The 26,012-nt window shown below is 41.4% G+C and overlaps 1 long non-coding RNA gene across 1 annotated transcript; it reads left to right on the top strand.

The window, feature by feature from the left end:
- Positions 1 to 3,371: 3,371 nt before the first annotated feature.
- LOC125452112 (uncharacterized) lies at positions 3,372 to 25,678 on the top strand. The gene is made up of 3 exons (XR_007247462.2): positions 3,372 to 3,456; positions 6,185 to 6,274; positions 25,213 to 25,678. It is a non-coding gene; the product is annotated as an uncharacterized LOC125452112 (long non-coding RNA).
- Positions 25,679 to 26,012: the final 334 nt, after the last annotated feature.

The following is a 26,012-nucleotide window of genomic DNA, read 5'->3' as shown; positions in this document are numbered from 1 at the left end:
TACAGGTCAATTGCTGGGAAGTGGGAAGATAACGGCTCGGTGCTCGATGACTGGTGAGGCACCGGTGGGCCGAACAAATTAGGACCAGAATGGAAGGTTGCACAAGAAAAGTTACTCCAAGCCATGCAGACCAGACACTGTGAATCCGACTCAATGAAATACATTAACTGAAAATGAGAAAATTCCATTCTAAATTGCAATCGAGCAGTATTTGTTGAAAATGCAGTTATATCAATGTTAGATAAAGACTGGATCAATATCAGCTATATTTCAATTAACGATCTACCAATACTCTCTGTCAACATTCATCCATGAAAATCACTGCTTGGTGATACCCAACACCTATGGGTTACTACCCATCAGTACATTGATGAGGTAGAAGTCTTTCAAATTCGTGAATATCAGAGGAATGTTAGTTTTTGGATGATTGTGTGATTGCTACCCTTGGCAATCTTGGTGATTCTGCATTGTTTTAAAATTGCAGGGCCCTATCCTTCAACTGCTAGTTCTCCAGGCAGAACAAGATATTCCCTTGTTAAATAACACATTCTACTGCACTAGCTCTGCGCTACGTATTGACTGTAGGCTACCGTCAGAGCCAGGATAGAGAGTCAAGCGTAAAGGCCTATAGATATGGAGACTTCAACCGTCAATCGAAGAAATCATAGATCAATTTTCCATCAGACAGCAAAGCTCCACTGTGCGAGTGAAGCAGACAATCAGCAATGATAGTCTCTCTCCGGACATGTCCAAGACATGGTGATGTGAATGAGAACAATCTTGTCCACCACTGCGTCAATCAGAAATTCCTTGTAATTGTAATGCCATCCTTCTACCACGTAGCATGAACAGACAAGTTTCCAAAATAATTCCTGCAATTTTTATTTACGCATCAGAAAATATTGCATGCAAAAGTCTGTTGAAAATGCAAAACACAAATTTTCCTTCAAAAACAGCATTTTGAAATGTCATTCTTAGAAAGTCACTGCCAATTTTGACGCATGTAATAAAATTGAGCTGGTGCTCACTTTTAAGAAATAACTTCTCCTCTGCCTTACTCTTTGACTTTCATTAACAATTAAATTTAGTACAAAAACACTTTAAGATAATGACTTCTGTGCATATATATATGTGGGAATTTAGTAATAGACTTCAATCTAATTTCCCAGCTAGTTATCCATCCTACACCAACACCACAAAAAAAATTACCTGGTATATTTGCCCTATTTTTATTCTGTTTTTGTACTTATATAAGCAGGGATGTCAGTTGTGATGAATGAACACTCTTCACGCCCGGTGTTAGCCTTTAGAACTCTCAGGTCAAGTAGAGCACTGACAGATGAAGAATGAAATCGCCTTTACCCTGATCCAACTATATACTTTAACCTTGACCTTAGTAGAGAACCCTCAACAGCAACATTGTGTATTTTCCATTTCCTGTGTTAGTCTTCCTTCTGTTTGCTTGAATTCTGTCTTTATATTACTCCTGCTGGCATGATACTGGTTGGGGGGGGGGGTGGTGGGCAGTGGTGGGTGCGAAATGCAACTGACAGCTATGGCTATAATATATACTGTCATTACTCTGAAGTTCGGGCGTATAAATTTTTTTTTAAAATGCACACTTAAACATATGCATGGAGCTTTATTAATCAATCATCCTGACTGAGAGGATACGTTTTTAAAAACTCCAATAAGGCAGTTGGCTATTTTTACGAACAGCAATCCTAGAGGTGGACTAATTGTGAAAATAAACTAAAAAAATTATTTTAAGGGATAATGCGAACTGCAGATGCTGGAGAATCCAAGATAATAAAATGTGAGGCTGGATGAACACAGCAGGTCAAGTAGCATCTCGGGAGCACAAAAGCTGACGTTTCGGGCCTAGACCCTTCATCAGAGAGGGGGATGGGGTGAGGGTTCTGGAATAAATAGGGAGAGAGGGGGAGGCGAACCGAAGATGGAGAGAAAAGAAGCTAGGTGAAGAGAGTATAGGTGGGGAGGTAGGGAGGGGATAGGTCAGTCCAGGGAAGACGGACAGGTCAAGGAGGTGGGATGAGGTTAGTAGGTAGATGGGGGTGCGGCTTGGGGTTGGAGGAAGGGATGGGTGAGAGGAAGAACCGGTTAGGGAGGCAGAGACAGGTTGGACTGGTTTTGGGATGCAGTGGGTGGAGGGGAAGAGCTGGGCTGGTTGTGTGGTGCAGTGGGGGGAGGGGACGAACTGGGCTGGTTTAGGGATGCAGCTGGGGAAGGGGAGATTTTGAAACTGGTGAAGTCCACATTGATACCATTGGGCTGCAGGGTTCCCAGGCGGAATATGAGTTGCTGTTCCTGCAACCTTCGGGTGGCATCATTGTGGCAGTGCAGGAGGCCCATGATGGACATGTCATCTAAAGAATGGGAGGGGGAGTGGAAATGGTTTGCGACTGGGAGGTGCAGTTGTTTGTTGCGAACTGAGCGGAGGTGTTCTGCAAAGCGGTCTCCAAGCCTCCGCTTGGTTTCCCCAATGTAGAGGAAGCCACACCGGGTACACTGGATGCAGTATACCACACTGGCAGATGTGCAGATGAACCTCTGCTCAATAACCTCTGCTCCTTCCCCTGCAACCGCAGGAAATGCTACACTTGCCCCCACACCTCCTTCCTCACCCCTATCCCGGGCCCCAAGATGACATTCGACATTAAGCAGAGGTTCACCTGCACATCTGCCAATGTGGTATACTGCATCCACTGTACCCGGTGCGGCTTCCTCTACATTGGGGAAACCAAGCGGAGGCTTGGGGACCGCTTTGCAGAACACCTCCGCTCAGTTCACAGCAAACAACTGCACCTCCCAGTCGCAAACCATTTCCACTCCCCCTCCCATTCTCTAGATGACATGTCCATCATGGGCCTCCTGCACTGCCACAATGATGCCACCCGAAGGTTGCAGGAACAGCAACTCATATTCCGCCTGGGAACCCTGCAGCCTAATGGTATCAATGTGGGCTTCACCAGTTTCAAAATCTCCCCTTCCCCAGCTGCATCCCTAAACCAGCCCAGTTCGTCCCCTCCCCCCACTGCACCACACAACCAGCCCAGCTCTTCCCCTCCACCCACTGCATCCCAAAACCAGTCCAACCTGTCTCTGCCTCCCTAACCGGTTCTTCCTCTCACCCATCCCTTCCTCCCACCCCAAGCCGCACCCCCATCTACCTACTAACCTCATCCCACCTCCTTGACCTGTCCGTCTTCCCTGGACTGACCTATCCCCTCCCTACCTCCCCACCTACACTCTCCTCTCCACCTATCTTCTTTACTCTCCATCTTCGGTCCGCCTCCCCCTCTCTCCCTATTTATTCCAGAACCCTCAACCCCTCCCCCTCTCTGATGAAGGGTCTAGGCCCGAAACGTCAGCTTTTGTGCTCCCAAGATGCTACTTGGCCTGCTGTGTTCATCCAGCCTCACAAGTTATTTTAAGGTATGTTTGTTCCAGCCATTGGTTATATTCTTGCCAACATAAATGTAAATCTTCCTCAGGAGATAAAGGTCAGCTAAAATCAGTAATGACCTGAGTTGGAAATTTTCTACTGTCTCTTTTGCCAACTGCATATCAGAAAAATCTGAGCATCACATTCATACACAGCTAAGGCAGCTAGAATAAGCTATCATTGTTACGCTAAAAAATGGGCAGTTCCACATTGTAACGCCACAGACATCAGGAAGAATGCTGAGGCCAAATTTCATTTTAGAATTTCATAGCTGGCAGAGAGAAAGATTTTAATGCCCCCAATCTGGGCTGGCTTCGATCCCAAGAGCCAGAGATGAAAGCGTCAATACATTATCCAGTTCTGTAGAGGGTTACCTTCTGCCACAAGGCTTGCATCTTGTTTTACAAATTAAAAGGGCTTCCAGAATGAATTTTGGTTCCAAACTGCATTTTTCTGTTATCACTGTTTGTGCCAAAAATATTAATCTGTCTGCCTGACATGTAAATTCAATATAAAATTTTCATAAAATTCCATTTTCAGAACTCTGGCATTTTCTATTTCCTGTCAAGAATAGATTGTATTTACAAAAACACATGATGGCATCATGGATATAATTTTTCTCATAGTTCTTTAATGTTTTTAAAGAAATAAAAGCACTTAAGAACACCAGCCCCGAACATTATAAAAACAAGTTGCTCCAGCCAGAGACAATATTAAAATGTATTCACTGGCCAACACTTTGGAAAAGCAAAACAACTTTACAACAACTTAACTTGACCTCCCTCCATTTAGAAAATAACAGCCTTAAGTTAGCATTTCTGTCAAGTTTTTTACGTTATTATTCTGATAAATAATATGATGGATAGAATCTTTTCTCCCCCAGTAGAACTTGTGTCAGTTTTGGCCTCAGTACATTAGTGTTCAAATTACCATGATGCTGTATGAAATCAACAGAAACAACTTTAGTGTAATTATGCAATGCAAGTATAGGTATCTTGTTTATGCTTGTCCTTCCACACATCTCAAAACAAAAACCCACTGAATTCCATTAACAGTAGTAAAAACTTCCAACATATGAGGAAGTTCAGCATAAGGATAGCCTGAATGAAACAACTGGATTTCAAATGAAACTTTATGGCCTTTAAATGCAAGTGAATTAAAGGATAACGCATATTAGGAGGCATCTAGAATCTCTTCAGAGTTATTGAACATGACAATGCTGTATTGTTGCTTTGAAGGCTTCTGCCAAGCCAGCTGCCAAAAATGTATGAAGATATATTGATAGTATTGATCAGGATAAATGAAATTACACATTCATTTGACATCTTGAGGGAACTCCCCTGCAATTTGTTTCTCTTACATGAAAATTTGAAATCAATGTATAGGTTGAAGTCACAAGACAATTGAATTCCACACAAAAAAAAGCGATTGTAGGTTAATCTCATTTAATGCAATTTCAAGGCTTTCAAGACAAGGCTACTTAGTTTCATTATTGCAACTTCTAATGGCTCAAAGTTTTATAACAGCTATTGAAAAAAGTTAGAAAAAAATACGAAGCTATGAACAGTTACAAAGTCCATACAAACAAAAACTTATGTTCCCTCCATTTATTGATTCTACGAAGGATATGTGTGAAATGTAACATACTACAACAAGACATCTGCACCTCAGTTTTTCTTGCAAAATTACTTCCTTTTTAAAAAATGTGTTTGTGCCTCAGTTAAATTAGCATGCCTGTGAAAAAGCATCACTTAGAAAGGTTAGTCAGACGGTCTGCATTCTCGTCACAGCAACTTTTTAAACGAAAAATGTAGGCAAAAGTGCAGCAAAAAATGATTAATCAGTTCTATAAAACTAAGGAAAAAGTTTGGAATAAACGTATTTACAGTCACAGAAAGTATTGCAGAGAAGCACATGTTGCATTATCTGTTTTTAAAAGGATTTTAAATATATTCCAGAATTGAAGTCTTTTTTAAAATCAAATGGGACTTTTATTCTCATTGAAATCCAAAGGACATTCTTTTGACACTTGGGTTATTTGTAATCAGATTAGAGTATATTTATGATGACAACATCTTTTTACTTTTGGATGTGGCCACTCTATAACCTAGCAATTGAACAGTTAAATATGGCTGGGCATTATGAGCTACAGACAGCTGCAAAGAGGACTGACACAGATGAAGGTCATGGTTTAGATTTTGGTCTGTCCTTGAATCTCTTATCAAGAAAGCTCTTTGAAACGTCTATTGCCAAGACTTTTTTGTTTATGTATAAATAGACCTTTGTTAAACTTAACTTTGTCATCACAAATAGGGATTTGCTGTCTTCTGTATATCACTTTTACAATTATAATCACAAAAATGTTAACATGTCTATGGCCTGTTTAATATACCTGTTCTTGCTTGTAAATTGTTCTCCGAGTTTATGCAATAGCAGAACAATAATTATTAACGAAAAGGGAGGGTAATCATTTACACAACAATTCAAAGGAATACAACCAAATGGAAAAAAGCAAATTGTTTAATCTTGGCTCATGATATATCAATTCTAAGAAATTCTATTTTGAATAATTGGGTACTCAACACTACTGGTAGTTTCAGCTAAATTGATTCTCACTTCTATCATAAAAGATACAGTGGGTGTTACCTATTTTTTATGGATGTTGAAGCAGAGTAAGGGGAAATAATTATTTCCATGACTAATTTTGATTCCTAACAGATTTTGCCTGAACTAAGAAAGCCAAAGCCAACTGTGGTGCAAGAATAAATTAATTTCTGCAAAGATTGGTGACAAAAGCTTCCATTTTAGGTGAGGAACTTGAACTCCAGCTCAAATGTAACTCTTGATGTGGAACTGTGCAGTGAACTATGACCTGATGATTTTTTTTTGTAGGATTCGCCAATTAGTAGCTAGCGACTGTGCATCCCAACCAATTGAGAATGGCAGGTGGGTCCTTGAATCTGGAGGACCAATTGGAGGCGCTGGAGCACCAGAGGAGCTTCAGCTTGCAGTCCCATGTAAGGGAAGACGGGGTATCTCTACCCTGAGTTGTTCTCTCAGTGTAAGAGATAACAAGGTGTAGAGCTGGATGAACACAGCAGGTCAAGCAGCATCATAGGAGCAGGAAAGCTAGCGTTTTGGGTCTAGACGCTTCTTCAGTAAAAGGGTCGGGTCTAAGCCTGAAACATCAACTCTCCTGCTCCAATAATGCTGCTTGGCTTGCTGTGTTCACCCAGCTCTACACCTTACTATCTCAGATGCTCCAGCATCTGCAGTTCCTACTATCTCTGCTCTCTCAGTGTGGTCGCCATATCCGAAATTAAAAGTGGTCAATGCTACAGGATCACCATTGTGCAGCAATGAGAGAACTCATTAATCCCACCTCATTACACATAACTCAATGTAAAATAGGCTGTCTTGTGCACGTTCTGAAATGCGCTGCTCTAAGAAACAATCCCTGATGCTATCTACGAATACAACTTTTATATTAACCTTGCCCATCTGATACATCTTGTCAATATGCAGATTAAAATCACTCATGACATTTGCAGTGCCCTTCTTACAGACCTCAATTATTTCATGACTTTGTATTTCTTTGTTAACAAAGCTATCCTAACTCTTTTTCCTCTTTACCTATTCTTCGGGAATGTTGAACACCTTTAAATATTGAGCTCTTAGTCTTGATCGGTTGAAACCATATTTCCATCACATTCACCTATTTCTATTTATGCCATCAACTAATCTATCTTGTTACAACTGCTGTATACATTCAAATACAGTTTAAATCTTTCACTCATGGTTATGACTTAGCCTGATTCTAACTTCTGTTGTGCTTTCCTCCTTTTATTTTATGCCCCTTCCTCTCACACTTTGTAAAAACGTATGAACGTGAAACGATGCACCAATCTTAATAGCCATCTGGGATGTTGGGTGTAGAATGCATAGTTTGTATGAATCATATTACCCACCTAACTGTAAATTTTGAATAATAAGGGGAGTATTGTTAAAGCATTTCAAAAAAGTAAGCAAGTGGGAAATAAAGTGGTCAAGTCTGTTAATGGATATTGTAATAGTTGGTTTATTTAGTGATGATTTAGGACTCCCCACCATATAATTTACAGCTGGAGCCATGCAGATCTGAAAACAGAGATTTGTCCGTTGAACAGATTAGTTGCAGGCGATGTTTTTTAAACTTGTTCATGGGATTATAGGCATTATTGGTTAAACCAGCATTTATGATGGATTCCTAATTGCCCAGAGTCAACCATTGCACTCTGGCTCTGGAGTTACATGTAGTCCAAGGATGGCAGATTTACTCTGGAGAGGGTATTAGTGACGCAGACGGGTTTTTGCAACAATTTGCAATGTTTCAAAGATTGTCATTAGGCTCATTCTTTAATTCTAGATTTTTTAACTGAATTCAGATTTGCCATGGTATGGCTCAAACCCACATTCACACTAACCTAGGATTTTGGATTGCTAATCCAGTGACATGATCACAATGTCACCATCTCCCCTTAACATCCTCCAGCCACCTAAGCTTCAACCTAAATGCCACTCAAATGAATTTACATGGATCCTACCACTAGACAAGCAAAGAACAACTCTAGTTAGAATTCTACACTGTGGAAATAACATTTCTCCAGCAGCTGCTTCACATTAAAGAATATTATTATTTTTCATTTAATCCCCAATCAACTAATCTTGAATTTATTGTTGAGTTGTAGAGATTTGACAAGGGTTTTAATTCCACTTTCACTACAGATATTTTCTTGACAATAATCCAGTGATTTGTTAGTCCTGAAAAATTACTTGTACAAATGTTTACATGAACTCATATCATCTGTCAGAAATATAAATGTGCTTGAACTGGAAAGTTATTAAAAGATACAACTGTCTTAGCCGAAAGTGCTTTGTGGAACAATCAATTTACCCATATTACCTAATGTAAAAAATAATAAAGTCAGCAACATTTTTTATTTATTTGATGGCCCTTTATTCGATTAGATTTTCTGAACTATTCTATGATCAATGTTATTTTCCAGTGCTGCAGTACTTCATAATTCTTAGCTCATGCCATTAATATTTTGCATGGGGACCCTGAAGATCTTGAAAAGAGCGAGCACTATAGTTGGATCATGTTATGTGGAGCAACATCAGAAGCAAATGTATATCAAAAGGTTTTCATCACTTACGGTAATATGTTAACATTTAAAATAGGATTCTGCTTTCACAGACAAACTTTTTGTTGTAATACAGCATAGATCACTGACCAGTGAGGACCTTACCTTTTAAGGCAGGTACATGATAAGTGATGTTCCAGTGCAAAGGTCGACCTGCAGTTGCTCTGTTTAATGGATTTACTGTATTGGTCAATTATGCGTAAAATGCGCAATAGGCACAGAACCCAGTCTGCATGTGACAAGGTAGTGATATTGTTGCTTGTAATCAGTATTGTAAGTAAACTTCAAGATAACTGATGCGACAGAACCCAACTATCTGTGGTATTTGTTACATGGGCTATCACATAGTAAACCACAATGGCATAATTTACGAAATTACATCCTCCAGAATAAATTGTGTCCTTACTCCAATTCTCAATGTGGACGGCTCCTGAAAATAGGTGTTAAGGATATCTGAAAGGCTGAAAGCTTGTTAGTTCTATTGCTAAAGACAGCTGATAATTTTACAGATGTTCCTTTAATTCTTTAAGATGAAAAATAGCTTTAAATTATTTGTTTGTCAAATACTCACTAATTACAAAAGAAGAACAGAAGACTCCAGGGAGCAGTAGCAAATGTACAAATATGTATACGGTGTCTGTCTTGTGTGTCTCAGGATGATTTTCAGAACTTGCTTCTGGATTAAAGAAATTTAAAAGAGGGTCAACTGATTTCACCTTTTCACATTTGCTGGTAACCAAACCTTCACAGCCAGCAACACAGATGCTCTGTCCTGTTGATTCTTTCCACCCTTTCCTTTTCTAATGCCTATAATAGCTTTGTTGGTAGGATTTAAATCGTTTCAGCTTGCAATTTATATATAAAGCCTAATATAAAGACATAAAAAGAAATTACATTTCAGGAAGATGCAAGCTATCTGTAATATATAACTTGGTTGTCAAATGTACATTTGATATATATTTAGTTCAATCTTCCTGTTCATATACAACATTTAGCACAAGTGCTCTTACTAGTCATCTGGTAAGCTAGCCTCTAAAAACAGACTCATCACTGGCTGCCATTGACTTTGCCCAGACAGTTCTACATTCACAGTTTTTAATTTCAAAAACATTACTAATTTGCTAAAAATAAACAAACTAACAGTCACTAAAGCAGTTTGGTTCTGTACAGCAGCAGCTGAAGAAAACAAAGATTTGGAGTTTGACAGTATCCAACAAACAAAACAAAGGCATCTCATACTTGTGCAAAATCACTGGGAGGGTTCAATAACTTCAGCAGAATGACATCAGACTAAGGTCTTTCCTCACTGTGCCTTGGCTCTGACAATCCGCTTTCTACAACATTGTTAACTGTATTGTCATTTAGTATCACATTCATTGACATTTTAATTGTAACACATTTCACATGCTGTAACTGAAAGTAGGAAGAAGCAATTTGGTTCTTGTCAGCAAAGCAGTTTCAGGGCTGAAAGCATCTTGTAGAGTCTGCAGCTCGAGCCAGGAGGGTAAAAGGACACTGGCTGGTTGTAAATCAGAAGTTAAAGAGGGAGCAGCAATTCTTGACTGTAAGGATGGGACCTGACCTTGACCTAAACACCTTCAGTGAGAGAGTGCTTTTTAATAGGATCTCACCCATCTTCTCCATTTCTTACAAATGCACTGATAAGGCTATCTTTAATTTTACGTTTTAACATGCTGTCTTTAGATGGGTGGATAACAATCATCTCTGAATGACAAAGAAATGGAATTGCTTTTACCTCTGCTCTCTGTGGAAACATCCATGCTTGCTGTGGCTAATATTCAACATGGCCTCTCAGATATCATTTAGGCAAAGCTAGAAAATGAGAAAAAGGGCCACAGATTTCTTGCCTGTCCATCAACAGTTTGGCAATCCTGATTTTAAGACCACAAAAATGTCAGAGAACAGATCAGAAACTGACCCATCAGGAAGAACAGATCATGCAATCCCTTCCTTTGTATCATTGTAGGGGGGAAAAAGAATCTTTCAACATTGAGCAAAGAGGGCCAAGATTGGAAATGGGGTGGCAACATTGTGTTCCTCACTCCACAAGAGGAGAAAATGCTGGAACTGTGTGGAGAAGGGGGCAATGTCCATGTAGGGCCTTTCATGAGCAAATATCTAAGTGAGCATCATTGTGCTGTGCTGTACTGCTCTTAGATTAACTCCACACTAACACATTCTAATGCTGGACAAGCTCTTACTCCTTTCTCACTTCTAATTCCCTCTCCTTTCTTATGTAGGAAATAGTAGCACCCAGCAAACTGGAATGAGAAAGAGGCCAGTGATACCCATAATTACTTCCACATCTGAGGCAGAAGCTGCAACCAGCCTTCTGAGGTTGCACTGGGGCAAAGCTTTAACCTATATTGTTCACCAGCTCAGAGGCTTTCACCTCCATTGGTTCTCTATCCAGATTAATGTCCTGAAGGCAAGCTGATGAGCAAATCACTGACCGGTCTCACAACTGGTTGAGGAAGAAACACTTCAGGTCACTAGCACTCGGAGAATTACTGGGAGACCAGTCATCTACTTAGACCCAGGCAGAAGAAGATTCCATTCTGACCTTGTCAAAATGCACAGCAGGGCTCAGGAATATCAGGCTGGTTTGTCAGAGACAATTGGTAGACTGGATTGAAAGACATTCATATACCCTCCAGATGCCTTTTAAATGCCGTTATCGTACCCGCCTCCACCACTTCCTATGGCAGCATGTTCCGTACGCACCATCCTGCATAAAAAGTTACCCGTCAGATTCTTCTTAAGTCTTTCCCCTCTCACCTTAAATCTATGCCGTCTAGTTTTGGACTCCCCAACGCTGGAAAAAAATCTTGATTATTTACCCTGCCCATGCCCCCTCATGATTTTATAAACTTCTATAAGGCCACCTCTCAACCTCCAGCGCTTCAAGGAAGAAAGCCCCAGCCTATTCATCCTCTCCCTATAACTCAAGCTTTCTACTCCTAGCAACATCTTTGCGAATCTTTTCTGCAACCTCTCAAGATTAACAGTATCCTTCCTATCAAAGGAAAGCCAGAATCGTATGCAGTATTCCAAAAGTGGCCTAACCAGTGCCTTGTACAGCCGTAATGTTCTGACCAACAAAGGCAAGCATGCCAAGCAACTCCTTCACCACCCTGTCTACCCGTCACTCCATTTTCAAGGCATTATGCACCTGCACCACTAGGTCTCCTTGTTCAGCAACACTTCCTAGGGCCTTTCTATTAAGTGTAAAAGTCCAACCCTTGTTTTCCTTACCAAAATGAAACATCTGGATTTAGAGGGATAAGGGCCAAAAGCTGGTAAGTGGGACTAGGTCAGATTGGGATGTCTAGTAGCCACAGACCAGTTGGACTGAAGGTTCTGTTTCTGTGTTGTATTAATCTGTGACTTTATGGAAAACTCCAACAATGTTATCCATGCTGTGCTGCTTCTAGCATGCCTTGAATGAAGAAGCTAGTTACTGTTATGGAGACCCTGGTCCAGCATATTTAGTGTCACAGGCCTGTAGTCCATTGCTATAGGCATTAGTGCTCTATATCAATGCGTGCCAAGGGATCTTGACCTAATTGCAGGTGTCCCTTCCTCTCAGGGAAACAGATCAGTTCCTTTAAACACCCAGATGGAAGAAGGTCACATACGTGACCCCCAGAAGCTCCCTCTTAGGAATGCCCGAGGTTTCCAGCCCCTGCCACCCTGTGAAGCGAAAGCTGAGGCAGGGTGTTAGGGACAGCAAGGCTGCATCTAGGTACGACTGAACAGACCTGGGTCAGCTATATCCAAATGCCCCTGGGGATGGCCAGCCAAGTCTTTTAGACCGACAAGGCCAAGTACAGCACAAGGTCCCTCTGCAGGTCAGGTCTGATCCCATCCTATGTGAAGTGATTTCCATTTATCTCCTGAGCGTGTGGCTTTGCAATTTGTCACGGCCTTCCCAGCTATTCATTCTCCTCATGTTGAGCACAGACCAAAGAACACTACATGACAGGAACAGCCCCTTCGGCCTACAACATGCACCAACATGTGATGCCCTCCTAAGTTACAGGTCTTTTGCCTCTACATCTTCCATATCCCTCCATTCCCTGCCTATTCATGTATCTGTTAAGATGTCTCTTAAACATTGCTGTTGTATCTGCTTTTACCACCTCCTCTGGTAGCACATTCTGGACACCATCTTTAAAACAAAAAAAAACACTTACTTTCACATCTCCTTTAAACTTCTCCACTTGTACCTTGAATTTATATCCCACAGTAACGGACTTTTCTATCCGGGGAAAAAGACTAACGATCCATTCTATCCAAGACTGCCAACTTCTGTCAGGTCACTCCCTCACACTCTAAATATTCAAGTGAAAATAAACCAAGTTTGTCCAATGTCTCCTCATAGCTAATACCCTCAAAGCCACACAACATTCAGATCATCATTTTCTGTTCCCTCTCCAAAGCTTCCACATCGTTCTAGCAGTGTGGTGACCAGAACTGTATGCAATATTCTAAGTGTGGCCTTATTAACATTCTATACAGCTGCAATTTTACTTCGCAATTTTATGCCCTGATTGAGGAAAGAGGCATGTCAAATACCTTCTAGACCACCTTATCCATTTGTCTTGCCACTTTTGGGGAACTGTGGATTTGTATGCCTAGATGCCCCAAATACTTTTAAACTTTCTTCCATTTACTGTATATTTCACACCTGCATTAGACCTTGCAAATTGCATCACCTCATTTTTCTGGATTAAGCTCCATCTGCCTTTCCCACCGCTTTCCCACTCCTCCCCGCCCGCCCCCACCCCCAAGTCTCCTACCTCTCTGTTTCATCCTGTACCCTCCGTCAGTCCTCCTCAGCATCTGTAACTCCCAAACCTTTGTGTATCTTATCTGCACACCATAGATCCCACGTGACTTCACTTTCTTTATTACCCTGCCATGAAGGGCCTTGTCAAAATCCTTGATAAAGACTGTGTAAACAACATCCACCACTCTGTCCTCAATCATTTCAGCCAATTCCTTAAAACACTCAAAGTTTGACAGCCATGATCTCCCCTGCACAAAGCCATTATACCTATCACTAATAAGTCCAAATTTGTCCAAATAAGACTAAATCTTGTCCCAAAGAATCTTCTTGAATACTTTCCCAATCACTGACATGAAGGCTTACTGATTTATTGTTTCCTAAATTATCCCTGTTGCCCTTCTTAAATGAAGGAACAATGTTGGCTATTCCCCATTTGCCCAGGAGCTCATGACTAAAAAGGAAGCAAAGATTTCATACAAGCTCGCCTGCCTCCCTCATCATTCTGGGATAGATCCCATCCAGCCCTGGGGAGTTGTCTACCTTCATGCTCTTAAAAACACGCCAACACCACCTCCTTTTTATATCAAAACATGCCCAAGAATAATCAACATACCCTTCGCTAGACTCACCAACCATCATGCCCTTGTCCTCTGTAAATACTGACACAAGATGTTCGTTAAGGATGTCACCCACTTCCTCCAACTCCACACAAATTCTCTCCTTCGTCTTGAGTGGACCTACCCTTTCCCTAGCTACCCTCTTGGCCCTTGTAGACCACAATCCTGTTTGCTAAGGTCAATTCACGGTCCATTTTATCCCTCCTATCTCCTTGTATTGGTTCTTTCCCGCTTTCTTTATATTGCTTGAGGGGTCATCTGTCTTCAATTTTCTAAACCTTATGTCTGCTTTTTTTTTCCTGACTAGGCTCATGATTTCTCTTCTCATTTAAGGTTCCCAAATCTTGCTGTCCTTATCCCTCGCAGGAACATGCTGGTTCTGAAAGCCCATTAACTGGCCTTTATAAGGATTCCCACATGTCAGAGGTAGATTTACCCTCAAACAGTCACCCCCACATTTACTTTTCACAGTTTCTAACTAACATTGTGGCAGTTAGCTCACCCTCCTCTCCCCCAGCCCCCACCCCACCCCTGGCCCCGTTCACTAATTTCACCTGAAGATTACTCTTATCCTTATATAAAATTTAAAACTTATGGAATTATGGTCACTGTTCTTAAAGGGCTTCCCCACTGAAACTTTTATCGTTTGACATGTTCATTGCTCAAAACCAGATCTAATTTGCCCCTTCCCAAGATGGACTATTTACATATTGCTTAGAGAAATTCTTGTGGATACACCTAACAAACTCCTTCCCTCAGCCAACCCTCTGGCACTAAGGGAATCCCAGTCAAAATCTGGGAAGTTAAAAATCACCAACACCGTTGCTCTCGTTTTCCCATAATCTGTTCATATCTCCTACTGGCTTTTGGGAAGCCTGTAGTACAACCCCAAAGTGATTGCACCCTTCCTATTTCTAAGCTGTACTCATATGGACTTGCTGGGTGAGCCCTCCAAGTGTGTTATGGAACAGACCAGACCGATAAAATATATTATGGAGTTAGCCAAGAACCTAAATTTATTTTTAAAGGCAAGTGTAAGCTGTATGTTCCAGATATGCTTTGATTGGTCAAACAGCTTTAATCAAAACACACTTCATTCTTAAAACAGGTAAAATACATCAAAAGAAAAAAACGCAGCACTTTACTCTATGGAAATACTTAACAAGATAATGAGTTGTGCAACCACTAATCATCAACTGTTCCAATGAGCAGCATCCTTTGGCAAAAATACAATTCAGCAAAGGAGTTACGATTCCCACATGCTGTCTCTTTCCAGTCCAAAAGAAAGAAGCACAGTCTGCCCCTTTAGATTTTAAAGAGGAAGCCTCCCTAACTGAGACTTCACCCCAGCAGCAGAGTACTCAAGCAGCTAGAAAAAGTCATCTCAACTAACTAAAGCCAAATTGGAAGCCTTCTTTGGTCTATGTAAGCCCTGACCTCACCCACTCATGATATTTTTGTCTAATTTATGACAAAAAAATCACTCAGGAATAACTCCAGGCTATTTATAAACTGCCTGTCTAAAAGACACATTTGGCAACAACAGTGACAACACCTCTCTGCATAAGAAATAGGACAAAACATTTAAAGACACAGTATCATCCCACAAGATGTCTTCCCTCAGTGCAGGCATGATATTCTCCCTTGTCAGTAACACAATCTCCCCCCAAGTCTTTTACACCCTCTTTATCTTGCCTGAAACATCTAAATCCTCGAACATCAAGCTGCTAGTCTTGTCCCTCTCATAACCAAGTCTCTGTAATAGCTACAATTTCAAAGTCATATGTATTAATTCAAGCTCTAAGTTAATCTGCCTTATCAATGATAGACCTCACATTGAATCAAACACATTTCAGACTATCAGTCCTGCCATGTTCAGTAACATTTCCCTGTCTGCTCTTCTTAGCCTTACTGGCATTTGTTTCTAATTACTCAAATTATTTCACTTACTGACCTACTGTTCTGTTCCCTATCCCCCGTGGCACTAGCGAACCTCCCCGCCAGGATATTGATGCACCTCTTGTTTAGGTGCAATTTCTCATGCCCACTTGCCCAGAAGACATACCACTGATCCACACACCTGAAGTCCTCCCTCTTGCACCAGCCCTTCAGCCATATGTTTGACTGCACTTTCTCCCTCTTGCTAACCCGACTGGCAGAAAGCACAGGGAGTAATCCGGAGATTACAACCCTAGGGCTCTAGAATTTCAAGTTACTACTGAACTACCTGAACTTCCTTTGCAGGGCCTTGTCACTCTTGTGGCATACGTGTGGTCTTCTCTCTGAGAGCGTCCCATGCTCGTTCAGAGACATCCTTGACCCTGGCACCAGGGAGGCAACACACCATCCTGGAGTCCCTTTTGTATCCACATGTGCACATATCTGTGCAAACAAAACGAAAGAACTGCAGATGCTGTAAATCAGGAACAAAAAACCAAAGTTTCTGGAAAAGCTCAGGTCTGCAGCATTTGTGAAGAAAAAGAAAATCAGAGTTAACACTTCATGTCCGGTGACCCTTCCTTAGAACTGATGGTAGCTGGGAAAATGTCAGTTTTATGCAGAAAATAGGGAGGGGGGGGGGGTTCAGGAGTAAAGGATAGGATAGACCCCGAAGGGAGAGAAGAGCGGTTGAATAGACAAAGGTTATAATAGGAACTGCAGATGCTGGAGAATCTGAGATAACAAGGTGTGGAGCTGGATGAACACAGCAGGCCAAGCAGCATCTTAAGAGCTCCCAAGATGCTGCTTGGCCTGTTGTATTCATCCAGCTCCACAACTTGTTATCACGGATTGTCCAGCATCTGCAGTTCCTGCTCCTAAGATACTGCTTGGCCTGCTGTGTTCATCCAGCTCCACACTTTGTTATCTCGAATAGACAAAGGAGTTGATAATAATCTGGCTGGAAGGGTGAATAGTAGTTAATGGGACTGTTAGTGACTAACAACAGGTAGTGTGTAATGGCAGGCTATGTGATAACAAGGCCTGATTTATCAGACAGGGGGCTAGAAAATGGGAGAGTTGAGGTCCTAAAATTATTGAATTCAATTTTGAGTCCGGAGGGCTGCAGGGTCCCCAAGTGGAAAATGATGTGTTGTCCTTCCAGCTTGAGCTGAGCTTCACTGGAACACTGCAGCAAGCCTGAGACAGAGACGTTGGCCAGGGAACAGGGTGTTGTGTTAAAGTGGTAGGCTACAGGTAGCTCAGGGTCTCTTTCGCGAGCAGTAAGTAGATGTTCTGCAAAGTGGTCACCCAATCTAAGCTTTGTTTCCCCAATGTAGAGGGGACCAGATTGTGAGCAGCAAATGCTGTAGACTAGATTCTGGGAAGGGTAAGTGAAGTGAAGTGTTGCTTTACCTGGAAGGTATGTTTGGGCCCTTGGATAGTGGGGAGGGAGGAGGTAAATAGGCAGGCGTCGCACCTTCACAAGGTTACAGGGAAAGGTGCCGTAGGGCTGTAGGGGGTGGGGGTGGGGTGTGAAGGAGGTGTGGATCAGGGTGTCCCAGAGACAATGGCCCCTGCAGAAGACAGACGTGGAAGGAGTGGGGAAGAGGTCTGGTGGTGGCATCACTTGCATCTGATGATCTTAATTAGTATCTGTGCCCCTGACTACAGGCACCCCTATTACTACTGCTCACTTGCACTTTGATCCTCCCTGCTGTACAACTTATCCAGCAGTGGTGCCACTGCTCTAGTTGCTGCCGTTGCCATCCCTCAGATGGACAAACCACCACCTCAGTCCACAATGGGATACTTGTTAGGCAGGGGTGGAGGGGGGAAGGCAGTGGGGAAGAGCCAGAAAGGACTCCTGCGCCGTCTGTGCAGTTATCCATTCATCTACCTGACTATGACTGTCTGCATCCTGCATGATTATCAATATGTCCAACTGATACGTGCAGTCTGACAGGAGCTACAAATGGATACACTTCCTGCAGATTTACTCATCCGGGACTTTAAAAAATGTCTCTTTCCATGACAGAAGCATACGACCTGCTCACTGCCCTTTTTACCCCCCGGCAGCCATTTAATTAAAAGTAAATTTCTATTAGAAATAAGTTACAGCTAACTAGATGGTCTTTAGTATTAGATTCTCACAAAAGAATACCAAATACTCAATAGATTTTTCCATAAACAACCATCTAGGTGCAACTCTAAATCCCAATACTCTGCTACTACAGAGAGAGTGGGGTGATTGCAAATGACATGAATCCTTTCCCTTTCTGCAGCTTCCTGCTCTCTCTTACGCTTGAAGAGATTACATAGAACATTTTATCGAACATAGAACATTACAGCACAGTACAGGCCCTTCGGCCCTCAATGTTGTGCCGAGATTCTGCTCTTCTGTCTGGAATTGCCCCTTTCACCATTGTCATTTCCTCAGCAATACTGTCCAAATGAACCCCAACCCCAGGCCTGAGCATCCCACTTCCCCCAGGGCTGAATTCCCCACTGTCCCTGCTGAGGCCCCTGCCCATGCCCAAACCAGTAGGTCTGACTGTGGTCCAGCATCCTGGGCTGAGTTAGGAAGACATGGTCAACTCTGGGACAGCCGTCTTCACGCTACCCTAATGATTGTTTCAAACAGAGCTTTTTTATTCTCATGATATTTTTCTCAACTTCCTTGTCATTGCCTGCACAAATTTAAGACCTGGGAAAATTCTGTCCTGAGATTTGTGCATTTAGAGAATCGTACCAGTTCAGTAAACTTGGCTGACTGCTCTGATCCGAGGCCAATTTGAATTTAAAGGTGCTTGCCTGAAACGATCTAGTTACATTGTCAAAAAGTCAAAATTTCTGTGAAACTTTTATCCATATTAAATAAATACATATTTTAAATAAACTGTAGGAACAAAAAAAGAGATGGCATTGTGACAGTAGAGGAAACATTGGCTTTCAAAAAAGTAGGTCACCAACATTGTCTCAAGGACAGCACTGGCCTTGCTAGTGGAGTCCACATTCCAAACAAAAACCAAAATAAATGTTTTCCACTGGAAGGTGGATTGATCCTTACACAAAAATCCACTTATTGCTTTCTAAGTTCTTGCAGGACTAACAGTGGTTCCAAATGAACAATTTATTTCCAAGCTATCTGTAAGCAAACTTTCACCAGTTTAGCAACAAAAACCAAGCTACCAGAAAAGCTCAGCAGGTCTGGCAGCATCTGTGGAGGTGAAAACAGAGTTAACGTTTTGGGTCTGGTGACCCTTCCTCAGAACTGATGGTGGCTGGGAAAACGTCAGTTTAAATGCAGAAAATAGGGAGGTGGGTGGGGTAGGAATTAAACAATAGGATAGAGCCCAAAGAGAGAGAAAGACAGTTGGACAGACAAAGGAGATGCTAATGATCAGGCTGGGAGGGTGAATAGTTGTTAATGGGGACTGTTAATGAGTAACAGCAGGGGTGTGTAGTGACAGGCTAAATTGTAACAAGGCTTGGGGTGTGGGGTGGGCGTTTGGGACATAGGACAGTTGAGGCCCTAAAATTATTGAACTCAATATTGAGTCTGGAGGGCGGTAGGGTCCCCAAGCGCAAAATGAGGTGTTGTTTCTCCAGCTTGTGCTGGGTTTCACTGAAACACTATAGTAAGCCAGAGACAGAGATGTTGGCCAGGGAGCAGGGTGGTGCATTGAAATGGCAGGCAACAGGTAGTTCAGGGTCTGTTTTGAGAGCAGAATGTAGATGTTCTGTGAAGCAGTCGCCAAATCTATGCTTCATTTCCCCAATGTAGAAGAGACTACATTGTAAACAGCGAATACAGTAGACTAGATTCTTGGAAGTGCCGGTGAAGTGTTGCTTCACCTGGAAGCTATGTCTGGGCCCTTGGATACTGTGTAGGGAGGAGGTAAATGTGCAGGTGTTGCACCTTCGCTGGTTACAGGGGAAGGTGCCATTCGGCTGTGGGGAGGTGTTGGGGGTGAAGGAATTATGAACCAGGGTGTCCTGGAAGGAACAGTCCCTGTGGAAGGAGGACAAGGGGAATATATGTCCGGTGGTGGCATCTTGCTGGAGGTGGCGGTAACGGTGTCTGATGATTCCCCAGTTTAGGTTTTAGAAGCAAAAGCAGAAATTGCTAGTAAAGCTCAAGAGGTCTGGCAGCATCTAAAGAGATAAATCAGGTAACATTTTTGGGTAAAGTGAACTTTCCTCAGAATTTTAAATTGCTGCCAGACCTGCTGAACTTTTCCAGAAATTTCTGGTTTTGCTTCCAATTTACAGCATCCACAGTACTTTCAGTTTTTTTAAGTTTAGATTTTCGAAGATTTGCTAAAAAGCATTTAACATTTAGCCAACTAGCTGATTTTATTTGTTGATTTGCTTCATTTTGTTTTCCATTGTCATGTCAGGTAGCACCATGTTGATGTATCAGGGTCGCACCTGCTGGTTATTGAGCCCATGAGATACCAGTGCTGATACTTTCTGGCAAGTTACAACCAACTGCAAAGAAACCAGGCAGTGGCAAAAAAACTGCTAGGTCCTCTGTTGAAATCAGGGCCCCTCTCACTCACAGCCACATTTCCCTTAAGAATGTGATGTTGTATCAAAGTAGGGCATCGTTACAAATGGCATAACTGAGAAAATGGTCACCATTAACTGGCAGATTTGACACTAACTTAATAGATTTTTGAAACTTTAGCACAAAGTTTAAACCTAACATGATTGTTTTACTAATTGCTTATTTATTGGCAATGGCCTAGTGGTATTATCACTGGACTGTTAACTCAGTGATCCAGATAATTTTCTGGGGACCCAGGTTTGAATCCCACTACAGCAGATGGTGAAATTTGAATTTAATAAGTATCTGGAATTAAAAGAGTCTAATGATGACCGTGATCATTGTCAATGGTTAGAAAAACCCATCTGGTTCACTAGTGTCTTTTAGGGAAGGAAACTACCATCCTTACCTGGTCTGCCCTACATGTGACTCCAGACCCACAGCAATGTGGTTGACTCTTAACTGCCCTCTGGGCAATTAGGGATGTACAATAAATGCTGCCTGGGCAGTGATGCCCTCATCCCTTGGAAACAAGAAAAATAGTTAATATTCTTATTACAGTCTTTGTTATCTTGATTAAGAAGTTGCAGATTAATCTATTGATAAATGGTACATCAAAACATTACTTACATGAAATAACAGTTGTTAATTTACTGAGTAACTATCAAGATACCATACCTGGCTTAAAATATTCAGAAACTGTTCATTCTCAACATATTACGTATTTGAAATAATACTGTAATGATGTTTGTCAAGATTTCAGACACTTACCATACCAAAACAAAAATCAGAAAAGCTCTGTTCAACATTTTTTTACATATAATAGTCTCAGACACTTTTCTCCTCTTATTCAACACTGCTCTGATTGGCCTCTCCATGGGCCTGTCCCACATTTGCTCCCTGCGCAGTAAGGGAACACAGTGATCCAAGGACAAAGTGCTAATTTGGAATTTGGTAAGAGTGGGATCTCTTTGGTGAGTATTCGTCAAACTGGAGACATTGGAGACAAGTTCGCAGACACTGAATTGGGTCTGATTCTAAACTTAAAATCTTCAAACAAACTGAAAAGCCAAATCGGCGAATACTACCTGGCAATCCACAGGAAATGGTTGTCTGAATAGGCTACAGTGTTATCAACTCTTTATAAAAGGGGACAGTTTCATTGTCTCATGGAGTGATCAGAGAGCCGTGATAATGGGAACTGCAGATGCTGGAGAATCCAAGATAATAATGTGTGAAGCTGGATGAACACAGCAGGCCAAGCAGCATCTCAGGAGCACAAAAGCTGGCGTTTCGGGCCTAGACCCTTCATCAGAGAGGGTGAAGAGTCTAGGCCCGAAACATCAGCTTTTGTGCTCCTGAGATGCTGCTTGGCCTGCTGTGTTCATCTAGCTTCACACTTTATTGATCAGAGAGCCGGTTGCTTGTTGAACTGAATCAATTGTGCTGCCTGCTCCAATCACTGGGATGGCCTTGATGTATCCTCCCTGCAACATCTCAATTATGCAAGGAATAACCTTGCATTGTGATTCTTGCTTTTGTATCCTGGCCCTGCCCAATCAAGGCTTCAATTTTAACCACCAGCCCCTCCCTCTTTCCTTTTTCCTCTTGCATGCATAGATGATGAATTAATTTAAATTGTTAGTTAAATTAATTCCTCAAATAATGTCATCATTGTTGCCATGATATGATTTTAACATTGAGTCAGGCCCTCAAGTGTATGAAACTTGATTGCTGAGTCGTGTTGAGAAAAGGTTGAGGTAAGTATCACACTCCTTCCTGTTCCTAATCTCACCCTAAGCATGGAAAAGCAAGAATGTTTATACTAAGGGTTCACAGTAATGTCTAGAGCCTCACAGCTCTAATTGCAAGCCCAATATTGCTTGTTCTTACTCTTCATGAGGTTTTCTGTTTCAAGTTTACTTACAGAGTGCCAAAACAAACTTAGCCACTGTACAAATTATTTCCTTTACTCAGAATCTAATGCAACCAATGCCAGATCAATGCAATCAATGCAGATGTCACTGGGTAGATTGGTAGGCCAGAGCAGTCATCTATGGTTGGATTGGGTACTAAGGCCTTGACAAGTGTCTTTGTTATTCTGACCACGTAAACTAACAGCTTAAGGGGTTTTCAGTCTCCCTACAGGAAAGAACATTTTATTTCTTTTGTATCTCCTTATTCATAGAATCCCTGCAGTGTGGAAGCAGGCCATTTGGCCCACTGCGTTCACACCAACCCTCCAAAGAGCATCCCACCCAGACCAATCCCCCACCCTATCCCTGCAAACCCTGCATTTTTCATGGACAATCCACCTAACACTCCACATCTTGGGACTATAGGAGGAAACTGGAGCAACCGGAAGAAACCCATGCAGACAGAGAATGTACAAACACTGCACAGACAGTCATCCATGGGTGGGATGTGACCTGGGTACTTGGCACTGTTAGACAGCAGTGCGAACTGCTGAGCCACTGTACTGCCCCTTGTAAAAAAATTCCATTAAAAAGAATCAAGGTTTTTTAATTGTGATTTCTTTGCTAGTTAACAGTGTATTGTGAACACAGAAAGGATGGAGTTAATTATCATTGAAAATTATGCCAACTGCAATCAAAATAAATAACATGGCGATGTCATTAAATTGATTCAGATTTGGCAAATTTTCAGTGAACGGCATTGGATTCTGTAATACGACATTAATGGTAGGAAAATTGTAACACTCAAGCCACTGTGCTTTGTTCATTGTAATAAATTTCAGTGCATTCCTCCCACACACACATTGGATTCTTTGGAGTTGAAGAAGTGTAAGGTACAAAGGTACCTGAAGCAATTTAAAGAAGGGTGTGGAACAGTTGGAAGTCAAAAATAAATGCTTCATGAAGTGGAGAAAACCCAACACGACTTGTTGAATAAGTATTGGGTGGAGCTTTTGACATGAATTTCCATTAAAATCATATATATCTGCTAATTGTTTCTTAATAAATGCTATCCTTAGGAGAAGGAGAACTGGAGAGCAGTAATATAAAATTCCCTAAATATATTAGTATTGTTTTGTGAATGTTTATATTCATAAAAACTGTTATGGAAAGGATTGTTGAAATTGACTTACCCTCTTTACTTTGAATCTTCTGATGTTGAAGCGGTCCATGTCCAAATGCAACAGGGCCTGAACAATATCAGATTTGGACTGACAAGTAGCAAGTGGCATTTACTCCAGGCCATGGCCATCTGCAACAAGATCTCTAACCGATTCCTTTTGACATTCAATGGCATTAGAGCTTTTGAAGCTTCCACTCTCAACATCCTAAGATTACCATTGACCAGAAACTGCACTGGTCTAACCATATAAATGCAGGTCAGATGCTTGCAATTCACGAGCAAGTAACTCACTTCCTGACTCCACAAATCTCATCCGCAAGGCACAATGCAGGAGTGTGATTGAATACTACAATACTTTACACTTGCTGCGTGCGGGTAGTTCCAACAACTCTCAAAACCTCAACACCATCCCGGGACAAAGCAGTCACTTGATTCGCACCTCAACCGCCTTCTTCAACATTCATTCCAATCACATCTGACATTCAATGGCAATGGTCTGTACCATCTACAGAATGCACAGCAGCGACTCAGTAAGGCTGCTCTGGCAGCAACTTCCAAACACCCATCTGTACATCTAGCAAGACAAGGGTAGTAGATGCATAGAAATACAGCCCCTCAAGCCACACTTAAAACTATACTACTGTTACTTTACTGCTACTTGGTCAAAATCTGAATCATCACTTCTAACAGCATTGTGGGTGCAACTACAACGCATGGGCTGCAACAGTTCAAGAAGGCAGCTCACAACCACCATTTCAAAGGCAGGTAGGGGCAAAGAATAAATACCGGTGCAGCCAGTGCTGCCACGTCTTGTGAACAAATGGAAAGAAGGCTCTAATTCAGCATGATTTCATAAATAATTTTTAATTAACCTGTTTGGACATGATATGACATGTTTCCGGAGCAGGTAAAACTTGGACCTAGACATTTAGTTTGAGACAGGGACACTAAACCCGCACCTCATAACACCTTTTAAAGTTCCAGAAAATTAGGAATAATAAAAGACTTGTACCGTACCTCGGTTAATCGAGTGCCAGGCTTTTGAAATACCAGTAAGTTCAAGAAACAACTATATATTTCTGCCTAAGGCACTGAGGAATGTGGTGGTGAATTAAATTTAAATAGTAGATGTCTTAAAGAGAATAACATGGTGAGTGCAACAGATTTTATCCTGTTTCTGCACCATTATGCTCCAATATTTAACAAATATTTTAACACCAGAGTTTTAGGATATCTAAAATTCTACCTTGAAGATTTATAAGTACTCACATTCACACAATATACTTTCTCAACATTTTTAGTGTCAATTACTTTCAGAGAATTATAATAGGGACCTATTAATTTATGACTCAATCTGGTTGTGCTCCCACTACACAATTCTATGTAATGGATCATGATAGTAAGAAAAGGAAAGGGAAAGTATTAATTCTATTTAAATTGTGCCATTAACCTTATGCCTAAATGATGGAATTTTGCCATTAATTTAAGAGCAACAAATTAATTTTTGAAGTTTATTGTGGTTTGCTTCTCTATTTTTCTCTTAGATTTTATCATGTTCTGCACCACCTGCAAAGGACAGTGTAAACAAATCCAACCAGACCTCCACGATTCTTCAGCTGACTGGCAGGAAGTATACAAGATGACCTGGCGATAACTTTTCTTCTTTCCCATAGTGTGTGGTTTTTGCTTGGTAACTCAGTGCAGCGATGAAGCTGAGACTGGGCACCACAGCAGAATTAAACTCATTGCTCACCATTCTGTGGTTTAGTTTGTTGAGGTTCCTACGCACTGCACTACACCAGGAAACTGGTGACAAATTACCATTGCTTTGCCAGAAAATCAATGGACATATGAGTTGATCTGCCTGCACAAATGTCATTTTAAAATCGATTAGAATCAATGCAACTTGATGTATACCAGGAATGTTCTTTATCCTGTTGGCTCCAGCTCCTCAGTGGTTAAGTGTGAAAATAGGACAATTCTATCTGACGATACAAACGTGCAACAGAAATTGTGGAATCATATTTTCTCATTGAAAATGTTTGAGCAGGTTTTCAATGTAAATGATTTAAAGTTTACGTTCGAATGGTTATCTGTCTGTAATAAAATATACGATTTCAATGGAAGAAATGAATCCATTCAGATTTATTAAAACAAATTACAGAGAAAAAGCAATTCATACAACTGAATTTTACCAGAAATTGGCTAGCTCCCAATTTTGGTGAGTTTCATGGAGGCTTCTGTTTGCGTGACCTAACGACTTTCTTTTGTGATCTTCCTACGCTTCAATGATGTCCCAATGGACGATACCCCTAGGGTGTCCTGCTCATCATATTCAGTAGTA

This window comes from Stegostoma tigrinum, chromosome 5, assembly GCF_030684315.1.
Source record: "Stegostoma tigrinum isolate sSteTig4 chromosome 5, sSteTig4.hap1, whole genome shotgun sequence".
In the NCBI taxonomy this organism is placed as follows: Eukaryota; Metazoa; Chordata; class Chondrichthyes; order Orectolobiformes; family Stegostomatidae; genus Stegostoma; species Stegostoma tigrinum.
This window is presented reverse-complemented; position numbering and strand designations above follow the sequence as displayed.